The following is a 12,505-nucleotide window of genomic DNA, read 5'->3' as shown; positions in this document are numbered from 1 at the left end:
GTCTGCCATCCAGCCAAGATGGACAAAGGAGATGGACAAGAGAAAAGCCTGGGAGGAAGACTACGAGCCTTCAGTACGAGCGGCCCCCAGAGGGACCACCGGAGACTGATAACGCCTGCACCAGTGGGAGGGTTTGGATTCTGGGAACTAATTAGAATAACCCTGCCTTTTGTAGAAGTAGTAATAGCCTAGCAGCATAAAAACCAGCCGCCTAATGTAACTTGTGTGCGTCTTGGTGGAGCAGAGACTCCTGGCGCACCCAGCGCTGCTTGCTTACCTCTATTCATTTAATAAATTGTAAATTTCAATTGCAATCCTATTTGGGACCCAGTCATTTATTACAAGTGGGCTCTCGTCCGGGAGGGCTTTGGTTCCTGATTTCTGGTTTGATCTAGGAGAGGCACCCCCACCATTTGGTGGCTGCTGTTTGAGTCAGGTCGGAACTAATGGCATCTTAAACCTGAATAAAGGTAAGCAAAGTTTCTGATTCTTTTTTTCAGCTCCCTTGCCAGCTGCAGCACTATATTTTGCCCATAATTGTGTGTGTGAAGATCCGAACGAAGATGACGGAGTCGTAAGCATTTAAAGCGTATACCGTTCGGTTGGGTGGGGTTCGGTTGCCTGTGTGTGTAAGAGTGTGACTGAGATGGAACTTAGTTCCGAAGCGATTGTGGAGGTCTTCTAACCGCGGTTCCAATCTCCCGCGAGGGACTTGGCCGGTGAAGGACCGAAGGGATTCCTATAGGACTTGTGGGTGTGTGATAGGTCCTCGACCCCCTGCAAGACACTCTTACTAAGGTAACCAAGGGCTATGGGAATTGCCATAGTAAAATTCCTAGATGGGTCAGACAAAATCGAAGACCAGAGACCAGAAGAAAGGGAGCAAATTACCAGTCATACCACCAGAAAGTCCATTAGGAATAACGATTCGAAATTGGAATGATAGGGACCCCAGAAAAGGAAAAAGTAAATTAAAAATGGTCCAGTATTATGTGACAGAATGGCCAAAGGAGCCTTTAAGACTACATGTCTTTTGGCCTGTTTTTGGAACCTTCGAAGACTGGATTTGCCAGGCCTTAAATATCCATGTTAATTCAAAGGAAGCTTTTAGCCAGGAAGAAAGTGATTATGCAGGATTATGGATCAGGAGGACTTCACGTCCTTTTCCAGCCTCAATATTTACACTAAAAGCAGGTAAGAAATTTGAAGAACAAGAAGAACATGAAAAAGAAAAAGAAGATAAACGTGAGCCGTTGGATAAGCTACCACCTCCATATCCTAACAATCCACCCCCGGCGGCTCCCCCTCCGGTGGCTGTGGTATCGCCACCAGTACCACCGTTGCCCCAGCTTCCACCACCAACAGCACCAGAATTAGACCGACCTCCGGCCACATGCAGGAGAAGCAGGACGGAAGTATCTGAGAGGGCTTCTCTATATCCCTTAAGGGAGGTAACTGGTGTATAACTGGTGCGCGTCTTGGTGGAGCAGAGACTCCCGGCGTACCCAGCACTGTTTGCTTACCTCTATTCATTCAGTGAATTGTAAACTTTGATTGTAATCCTATTTGGGACTTTTATTTATTATAACAGACAACCTTGTAAAACGCAGACAACCAGAATCCTTACAGCAATTAGGTGGAAATCACGGCGTAAGAAACATTACCACCTCAAAGAGTAAAAACCTCAAAAGAAATGTGACTTGTAACAGGCCAGCAGCTGTGTATTCTCTGTGAAGCACCAGCTAGATTATGAACCTTGATTAGCACAGTTAAAGGGGAAACAGGGGAGGGTCGGGAGGGTCCCGGTCCTCGGCAGAAAAAAAAAGTGTATAAACTGTGTATGGAATTAGTAGGCACCCTCCTGCTTGTGGGACACCCGCCATTGTAATCTCGAATAATAATGCTACTGTACTGAGATCCTCGACTCAGCCTATGCTATTTGCTACAGATTGATTCAGGGTTTTAAGGTTTCAGGGATTGGGCACTAGGGTTGGGTTTCAGGGTAAGGGGTTTCAGGGTTTATGTTTAGGATTTTAAGGTTTTTAGGGTTGGAGTTTTAACGGTTAGGGTTTTAAGGATTTGGGGGTTAGGGTTTTAAGGGTTTCAGGGTTAGCGTGTTAGGGTATTAGAGTTTTTTGGGTTGTAGTGTTGATATGTTTTTTAGGGTTAGAGTCTTAAGGTTTTATTTTTGGTCAGTTATTTACGGTTAGGGTTTTAAGATCTTTTTTTTGTTTTGTTTTGTTTTGTTTTTTCAGGTTAGGTTCTCCAGGTCCAGGGTTTTGAGTATCCTAATTTTGGGGGTTTGGATTTTGAGCATCTTAATTTTGGGGGTTAGGCTTTTGTGTGCCCTAATTTTTTGGGATCGGCTTTCAAGCATCCTAAGTAGTTGGGTTAGGGTTTTGAGCATCTTAATATTTTGGGTCTGGGTAATGAGCATCCTCAGTTTTCAGGATAGGGTTTTGAGCATCTTAATGTTTCCAGGATAGGGTTTGGAGCGTCCTAATGTTTTGGGTTGGGGCTTTGAGCGTCCTAATGTTTTGGGTTAGGGTTTGGAGCATCCTAAATTTTGAGGATAGGGTTCTGAGCATCTCAGTGTTTCCAGGATAGGGTTTTGAGCGTCCTAAGTATTTGGGATAGGTCTTTGAGCTTCCTAATGTTTTCCGGATAGGGTTTGGAGCATCTTAATGTTTTGGGTTTGGGTTTTGAGCGTCCGAATGTTTTTGGGTTAGGGCTTGGAGCATCCTAATGTTTTTGGGTTAGGGCTTTGAGCGTCCTGTTTTCGGGATAGGGTTTTGAGTGTCCAAAGTTTTTGGGTTTGGGTTTTGAGCGTCCAAAGTGTTATAAGTTGCCCCCTTAATTAATTTTCAGAGAGCATTGTATTAATCATAGAAAGGAATTTATTGAGTAAGCAAACATCAAGCAAAACAGCACTGGGCAGCCGGGGAGTCTCAGCTCCGCCAACGCCACGCACCTCACCCCTGCCAGGGTCCCTTTTTATACCTTGCTAATTCTGGGATTACTCAGCACATCCTGGTATATTCTGCGACTGCGCGCACTGTTGCTATGTTCCTTCAACATAACCCTAAAATTAACCGTAACCATTACCCTAACACTTATCCTTACCTAACCCTAACCCTAACCCTTACTCTAACTTTTAACCCTGACCCATAACCTTAGACTTCCCCTACCCTTACCCTTACTCATCCCCTTCCCCTAACCCTTACCCTTACACTTACGGTTACCATTAACCTTACCCTTACCCGAACACTTACCCTTACCCTATCCCTTACACTAATCCTTATCCATACAACTTCCGCTTACCCTAACACTTAACCTTAACCTTTACCCTAACCCTAAACCTTACCTGAACCCTTACCCTGACCCTTACATTAACCCTAACCCTAAAACTTAACCTTAACCTGTGGAGGAATGGTTAAGTGAAGTAGGTCATGTGAATGTTGAGCAACTAGGAGGTCGCGAGCTAACAAAGTATCGAACGCAGCTCATATGAGTCTGAGAAAGTACGTAAAATCTGGGAGGTTTCTGGGAGGTTTCTGGGAGGTTTTAGGGAGGTTTCAGGGAGGTTTCAGGTACAAGAACATGATATCTGTTGGTATGCTGGGAAAGTACTAACTGTGTTATTTTGGTGGGAAACTAGCTGATAGAATAGAGAAATGCACTAACCAATCATGAGCTTAGCTTTTGCAATATGTATGAGCTAATTATATTGAATTAGATAAAAGACGACTGAGCTATCCAATAAATCGAAGTTCACTGATCACTCATATTGAGCGTCTGTGTCTTCCTTCCGTCGACAACAAATGTCCACGCAACAAATGGCGCCCAACGTGGGGCTTACAATACAGGAACAGGGACTTCGCTGGAGTTGAACCTGCGCTGGAATTGTACCTGCGAGCCACGGTTGGACGGAATATAAGGACCGGTCCTGCAACGCAGCTCAGGAGGTGAAAAGGATTAAAAATTGTTGAATCTCCGCACCCGAGACCTGAAAGGTGAAAGGGACGAAAACTTGAAATCCCCGCACCCGCAGCTCGGAAAGAGAGTCCTCGCACCCGGGACGAGCCCATAGAGGGTCCCGCCGGAAAGCGCCGCCGAGGTCTTTGCAAAGGCTGCAACGGTACCGACGTATATAAAGGTATGGAGAGACAAGCGGCGTATGATTTGCTCAAATGCTTTTTAGAAAAGCGGAGCACACAGCTTATAGACTGCAAAAAGGATTTACCAGGATTATTAGCATATGGGGTAGCTAAGGGTTGTTTTATCAATCCTGATACAGTTTTTGAACAAACAGAGTGGCGTAAATTTGGGGACAAATTGTTTGATGAAAATAAGGCTGCTAAAAAATTATTGAAGCCTTGGAGAGCAGTCACTAATGCCTTAGTTATACATCAGGCTGAGCAGAGAGTTACTGCTACCGCTACAGAGCGACTGGGATTGCCGGGAAGTGCTGGAGCTGGGGATTGCCCACTGCCGCCTTCAGTGAGAACGATAGCGCTGCCTCAGGGGGCCACGGGGCAATGGGAGCCTCCCCCCCCTCAGTCACCGCCACGAGCAGCGCTGCACTCGGAGTTCCGCGGAATCGAACGGCAGCCGACCCTCACCGTGTGGCGAGTCGGCACAGAGAAGAGGGACGGACATCAGGACCCTGCAGCCTGTCTGACGTAACCATGGAAGCAGCGGCGGCTGTGCTGCTTCTCTCTGGCATTCTTTTTATAAGAGGTTTACCTTGCAATGAAAAAGGGATACTAACTGGAGTGTTAATAATTGTATGTGTTATTCTTAAATGTCCAGGTATTTTGTGTTGAAAGTATTTGTGTAAGGGTAAGGTTTTAAAACAAAGTGTTGCAAGTCACTTCAGGAGGAACACAATGAGAGACAATACTTGTTTGTTTGGTTATGATTCTAAATTATATTGGCCGCACGTATTGTTTGCTTATCATTCTAAATTATATTCTTGTGGTATGATTGAGGTTGTGGTATGATTGAGAGTGAGATGTGCCAGAGGCCTCTGAGTGTACAATTGTGCTCTGAGCGTGCAAGTGTGCTCTGGGTGTGCAAGTGTGCTGTGTACTGTGTTAGTGAGAGCCCATTTATTGCCATAGTACAGGCTGAAATCATAGGAAATTAGTACTGGTCAAGCAAAATCATGTTTCACAAGTATGGGGTCATTGTGTGAAGTAGCCACTAGGAGAAACTTAAGGGAACGTACTGTTTAAAACTTTTTGATCATAATGAGTCAATTCACAAATCCATTACTTTCTTGAAAGAGCACATGAGAAAGAGTCAATATGGTATCAATCCTTTCAATCAATGGTTCACTGATTTGTTTGAAACAATGCATAGATGGTTACTGGGATTAGTCAAAGGGGGATTAAAGATTCTGTTCGCTGTGGTGTCAATCATCATTGCATGTAGTACTGTGATAAATGTGGTTAAAGGGTTACTTGCAAAAATGCTATAAAATGTTATAGAGATTTTGAAATGGTGCTGGAAACAGGTACCCAGTGGATCACTGCAAAGTGGACTGAAGCAGCTTTAGAATCTGCACAAGCCGAAGACGACCAGGAAGAGGTTCCTGATAATTATTCTGACAATGACGTGGGTTGTGACACCTCGATAACTGTCAAGAACAGCCTTCGATCACCATCAAGTGATTAGGTTTAAGTGTGTTACTATTAAGTTGTGTTACTTACTATTAATTGTGTTACCATTAAGTGCTTACAGTAATTGTAGTGTTATTAGGGTTAAGTTGTATAGTTGTGTTATGTTATGTATCCTTTTAGAACATGCTTATTTGGGGTCCCAATAGGGGATCCAAAGGAACTGAGCGAAATGTTAGCACCATATTCTGCCAGTATTACTCTGCTTAATGGATCTTTTTCTGACTGTAGGAACTGCACACGCTTTGACTAACATTAATAAGCTTGCTTGTTGGGCTGTTAAACAATCAAATGTAACAACACAAGTTCTTTCTGAAATGTCGCAAGATATGGAGAGCATAAGACATGCTGTGTTACAAAATAGGGCCGCTATTGATTTCTTGTTATTAGCTCAAGGACATGGGTGTGAAGATGTAGAAGGAATGTGTTGCTTTAATCTCTCTGATCATGGGCAATCAATTCACAATCAATTGAAATGGTTAATGGATCATACACAAAAAATTACGATACAGAATAATTGGTTTGATGATTGGCTTAAATCTGTCTTTGGAAATGTAGGGGGATGGGTTTTTAACTTAATCAAAGAGGGACTTCGCCTTTTGCTTATAATTGTATTGATTATAATTGCTGCACGGGTAGTCTTTAGCTGCTTATCTAGGAAACTAGAACAACTCACAGAGAAGGTGTTTATAGCCCAAAATAAAAACGGGGGAATTGTGGAGGAATGGTTAAGTGAAGTAGGTCATGTGAATGTTGAGCAACTAGGAGGTCGCGAGCTAACAAAGTATCGAACGCAGCTCATATGAGTCTGAGAAAGTACGTAAAATCTGGGAGGTTTCTGGGAGGTTTCTGGGAGGTTTTAGGGAGGTTTCAGGGAGGTTTCAGGTACAAGAACATGATATCTGTTGGTATGCTGGGAAAGTACTAACTGTGTTATTTTGGTGGGAAACTAGCTGATAGAATAGAGAAATGCACTAACCAATCATGAGCTTAGCTTTTGCAATATGTATGAGCTAATTATATTGAATTAGATAAAAGACGACTGAGCTATCCAATAAATCGAAGTTCACTGATCACTCATATTGAGCGTCTGTGTCTTCCTTCCGTCGACAACAAATGTCCTCGCAACATTAACCTTACCCTTAACCTTAACCTAATACTTACCCTTACTTTTCCCTCACCCTAACCCTAAAATTAACCCTAACCATTACCCCAACACTTACCCTTACCCTAACCCTTACCCTTACCATAACCCATACTCTAACACATACTTCTACCCGTACCCGTACCCTTACCGTAACCCTTACCCTTACCGTTACCGTAACCCTTACCCTTACCCTATCCCTTACCCTTAACCTAACCCTAAACCTTACCCTTATCCTAACACTTACCCTTACCGTAAACCTTACCCTTTCTGCTACACTTACCCTTAGCCTAAATCTAAACCTTACACTTACCCTTAGCCTAACCCTCGCCCTTACCATTACCCATACCCTTATTCTTACCCTTACCGTAACCCTACGGTTACCATTAACCTTACCCTTACCCTAACACTTATCCTGAACCTAACCCTTACCCTAAACCTTACCCCAACCCTTACCCTGACCCTTACATTAACCCTAACCCTTACCCTAAACCTTACCCTTACTCTTACCCTTAACCTTACCCTTAACATTCACCTAATACTTACGCATACGTTTTCCTGACTTTAACCCTAAAACTAACCCTAACCATTACCCTAACACTTAACCTTACCCTAACCCTAACCCTTACTCTAACCCTTACCCTGACCTGTACCCTTACACTTACCCTTACCCTTATACTTACCCTAATTCTTACCCATACCATAACCCATACCCTAACACATATTTGTACCCTTAACCTTACCCTTACCCTTACTCTATCCGTTACCCTTACGCTTACCCTTAACATAAACCTTACCCTTGACCTTACCCTTACCATAAGCCCTACAACAACACTTACATGTACACTTACGCTTACACTTACCCTAGCAATTACTCGTACAATTACCCTTACCCTTACCCTTAACCGAAGCCGAAACCTTAAACCTTACAGTAAACCTTACCCTTTCTGCTACACTTACCCTTAGCCTAAATCTAAACCTTACAGTTACCCTTACTGTAACCCTCACCCTTACTGTTGCCAATACCCTTACTCTTACCCTTACCCTAACCCTTCTCCTTACACTTACTGTTACCTTTAACATTACCCTTACCCTAACACTTACACTTATCCTTATCCATACCCTTACCCTTACCCTAATCCTTACCCTTTACCTAACCCTAACCCTAAACCTTACCCCAGCCCTTACCCTGACCCTTACATTAACCCTAACCCTTACCCTAAAACTTACACTTACTCTTAACCTTAACCTTACCCTTAACTATTACCCTAACACTTACCCTTATGTTTCCCTCACCCTAACCCTAACCATTACCCTAACACTTACCCTTACCCTAACCCTTACCCTTACCATAACCCATATCCTAACACGTACTTGTAGCCTTAACTTTACCATTCCCCTTACCCTTACCTTTACTGTCTCCGTTACCCTTACACTTACACTTAACATAAACCTTAAAGTTAACCTAACCCTTCTTATAAATGGCTCAGGATTCAAATTAGGATTAAATAAAAAAATAGGATTTATTGAAAGAATATAAAGGAATAGAGGTAAGCAAACAGCGCTGGGTGCACCGGGAGTCTCCGCTCCACCAGGACGCACACCAGTTACATCAAGCAGCTGATTTTTATGCTCCTAGACTAATACATATTCATTACTACTTCTAAAAAAAATAGATTATTAAAATTAGCTTCCGGGGTGCAGTCCCTCCTACTGGAGCATGCGCAGTCTCCTCTGGGGTCTCTTCTGGGGGTCTCTAGGGGTCTTTCATGCTGAAGGCTCGTAGTCTTCCTCTCCCCCTTTGTACTTACTTGGCACCATACCAAGTTTATAGAACATTCTCTTCAAGACTTGTCTCCCAGCCGTCCTTCAGCTTCTTTTTCCTTCCTCTTAATCTCTCGGCCCCCCTAACCAGATACCAAAGATCCGCATAGTATCCCATAACAGTCACTAGTTGTTATCAGTTGTTCTGAAACTCCCAGACATCAAACACAAACAGCTTCACGAGTAATTAAAACATTCTTCCCCAGCCATTCACAGACACATCTATAGCAGTGTTAGAAATAGAAGTCCGGAATAACAAAAGCAAACAGGTTCATAAATTTAAGGAGTGATAAATTGACTAGAATGAGGGGGAGACTGGGACACACTGCAGCTGAGGTTCAAGAATTAAATTGCCAGTGCAGGGCCCAGAGGCAGACAGGATTCAAACAGAATTGTTCTTTATGGACACGAATTGTTAAAACATTCCTCACAATCCCTTATCTTCTTTTTAACATCCCCAATTCGTGTCTCTTCTGTTATTAATAATTGGATTTCATCAGTTTGTTCTTGGAGGGTCCAATTCTTAAGCATCATAATTGACATATTCCCTTCTTTTTTTAATGAAGTTATTACAAATGTACTATTTATCACCCGGTGTATTAATAATGTAAGACAAGGTATCATACAAGGTACAAATAATAACGTAATTACACCACATAACAATAAAAATAACACTCTTTTGACCCATGGTCCACCAGGCAGCCATGAAAATAAATCCCATTCCATATCCTTCCAGGTTTGTGTTTGCTCGCTCACCTCCCCCCTCCTTCTCTGGGATGGGAGAGAGAAATGGGAAAGTGAAGCCTGTGAGTTGAGATAAAAACAAGAAGATAATAACAATAATGATGATAATAGTACTACTAGTAATAATGTGTACGAAACAAGTGATGCACAATGCAATTGCTCACCACCTGCTGTCCGATGCCCAACCTAACCCCGAGCAGTCCGGCCCTCCTCCCAGCCTGCCTGCTGGCAGGACAGTGAGAAGCTGAATTTGGCTTGGTCCTTGGCTTGGTGTAAGCACTGCTCTGTAACAATTAAAAACAATTAAAACATCAGCATATTATTAACATTCTTCTCATCCTAAACCAGAACATAACATTCTATCAGTTACTAGGAAGAAACACCTTTTCATCAATCTTTAAACATTAATTATTAAAGTTAAATTTTCCACAGACTTCTCCTTCTTGTGCTAGCAAACAATCCAAAGCTAGGCAATTTTGATACAAAGCAGTTCTCATCTTTATAACTCATTTAGATCAGTTCTCATCATTTATAACTATTTCTATTACAGCTAATAACCTAATTATTCTATTAAGTATATATACTGAGGTCCTATAGCCCCAGGATCTGTCTTCTGCCCATGTAGCTGGATCATAATAGGCAAACGCCTTCAGGGTCGATTCAGGCTTGTGTTACCGTTCGGCCTGTCAGGGTGATCCAGCTCCTGTAAAACGAATCACAATTTTATATAGGTTTAAAAAAGAGGTTTTTTATGTTATTTTCTCGGGACAACCTGATCTTAGTGTGGGAGAAGTCCGGTCGAGGCCCTCTCATTCGGCAGTCAATACCGATAGGGGTTGCCTCCCTCGGTAGACCATACACACCACAGTGGAGGGTCCTGCCCCAGTCTTGCCTTCTCCCTTTTCTCCCTTTAGGCTTGTCCTTTTTATTTGGCATCCTTAATTCATGCAGAGCCTCGTTGCCAGAATATTAGTTCTCCCTTAGCTTGAGTTTCAGTTTCCCAGGAGCGGACTCAACCCTCCAAGTTTCAGTAGTTACTGGTCCTTTTATTCTGGATGCGTGGGTCCCTTTCTGCAGTTCTCACAGCTGTTTCAGTAGTCAGTAAAACAAGGTACAGTCCCTCACATCGAGGGTTCAGTGATTCTTCCCTCCCGTGGCTGCTTGTTGAAACACTTTATTTTTTATCTTCTGACAAGTTAAATAACAGTTATTTAATTTGCTTTGCCGTATGGCCCTTTCCAGGTTCCTGTAGCAGGATTCATCTGATAGCCTTTCAGGTTGATACAGATTTGACTACAGGGTTTTGGCATTCATCACTATCTCCACAGTTTCACAGCTGGACAGTCACATTCATTTATGTTGCATTCCTTCAGGGGCTCATCACCCCAGTCCTTGCAGTCTCTCTGCTGGTTACACACTTTATTGATATCTATGCATTCTCCACTTCTGCACTTGAATTTGCCAGGTCCAGAGCACTGAATAACATTGTTACAGTTTGCTTCATCAGTGCCATCCAGACAGTCTCTCACACCACTGCACTGCCTACTCCCATGGACACAGTTCACATCTGAACTGGTCTGGCCTACAGGTCCAGGAAGGGCAGTTAATTTCATCTCTTCCATCCTTACAGTAAGGATCTCTATCACATCGCCACAATTCTCTTCATCTTCATCGGGTCCCTATCTTTTAGGGGAAAAAGGATCCTGGGCCAGGAACTGGCAGGGCTCATTGAGAGGGCTTTAAACTAGGTAGGAAGGGGGATGGGGCTGAGGCTAGGATTGTTGGGGCTGTGCCAGGGGGAACAATGGTAAGGCCGGAGGATAAGGCAATGGCCCAGCTGAAGTGCATCTACACCAATGCACGCAGCATGGGTAACAAACAGGAGGAGCTGGAAGCCATCGTGCGGCAGGCAGGCTACGACTTGGTTGCCATCACGGAGACGTGGTGGGACCAGTCTCATGACTGGAGTGCTGCAATGCCTGGCTATAAGCTCTATAGAAGGGACAGGCAGCATAGAAGGGGTGGTGGTGTGGCTCTCTATATTAGAGAGTCTTTCGAGGTTGTAGAACTCGAGGTTGGGAATGACAAGGTCGAGTCCCTTTGGGTTAGGATCGGCAGGGACAACAAGGCTAGTGTCCTGGTCGGGGTCTGCTATAGACCGCCGAACCAGGATGAGGAGACGGATGAGGAATTCTACAGGCAGCTGACAGAGGTTGCAAAATCATCAGCTCTTGTACTCGTGGGGGACTTCAACTTCCCTGACATATCCTGGAAGCACAACACAGCCCTGAGAAAGCAGTCTAGGAGGTTTCTGGAGAGCGTGGAAGATAGCTTCCTGACGCAGCTGGTTAGTGAGCCTACCAGGGGAGGTGCCCCGCTAGACCTTCTCTTCACAAACAGAGAAGGACTGGTGGAGGACGTGATCGTCGGGAGCTGTCTAGGGCAGAGTGACCACGCAATGGTGGAGTTCACTATTCTTGGCGAGGCCAGGAAGGGGACCAGTAAAACCGCTGTATTGGACTTTCGGAGGGCTGACTTTGAGCTGCTCAGGACACTGGTTGGTGGAGTCCCTTGGGAGGCGGTTCTGAAGGGCAGAGGGGTCCAGGAAGGCTGGGCGCTCTTCAAGAGGGAAGTCTTCATGGCGCAGGAACGGTCTGTTCCCACGTGCCCAAAGACGAGCTGGCGGGGAAGAAGACCGGCCTGGCTCAACAGAGAATTGTGGCTTGATCTTAGGAGGAAAAAGAGGGTTTATAAGCTTTGGAAAAGTGGGCAGGCCACTAAGGAGGACTTTAAAGAAGTAGCGAGGCTGTGCAGGGACAAAATTAGGAAGGCCAAAGCTCATCTGGAGCTCAATCTGGCTACTGCCGTTAAAGATAACAAAAAACGTTTCTATAAATACATCAACACAAAAAGGAGGACTAAGGAGAATCTCCATCCTTTACTGGATGCGGGGGGAAACTTAGTTACAAGAGATGAGGAAAAGGCGGAGGTGCTCAATGCCTTCTTTGCCTCAGTCTTTAGCGGCAATACCGGATGTTCTCTGGATACCCAGTACCCTGAGCTGGTGGAAGGGGATGGGGAGCAGGATGTGGCCCTCATTATCCATGAAGAA

The 12,505-nt window shown here is 44.2% G+C and overlaps 2 long non-coding RNA genes across 2 annotated transcripts in view; one reads left to right on the top strand and one right to left on the bottom strand.

The window, feature by feature from the left end:
- LOC311428592 overlaps positions 1–12,505 on the bottom strand; it is a 64,904-nt gene that overhangs the window by 39,035 nt on the left and 13,364 nt on the right. The window lies entirely within an intron of this gene.
- Positions 3,557–6,761, top strand: LOC311428597. The gene is made up of 2 exons (XR_014687787.1): positions 3,557–6,515; positions 6,549–6,761. It is a non-coding gene; the product is annotated as an uncharacterized lncRNA (long non-coding RNA).

The sequence above is a fragment of the Aythya ferina genome (genome assembly GCF_964211825.1).
Source record: "Aythya ferina genome assembly, contig: HAP1_SCAFFOLD_97, whole genome shotgun sequence".
Lineage (NCBI taxonomy): Eukaryota > Metazoa > Chordata > Aves > Anseriformes > Anatidae > Aythya > Aythya ferina.
The sequence above is the reverse complement of the archived record's forward strand: the minus strand, read 5'-3'. Positions and strand labels throughout refer to the sequence as shown.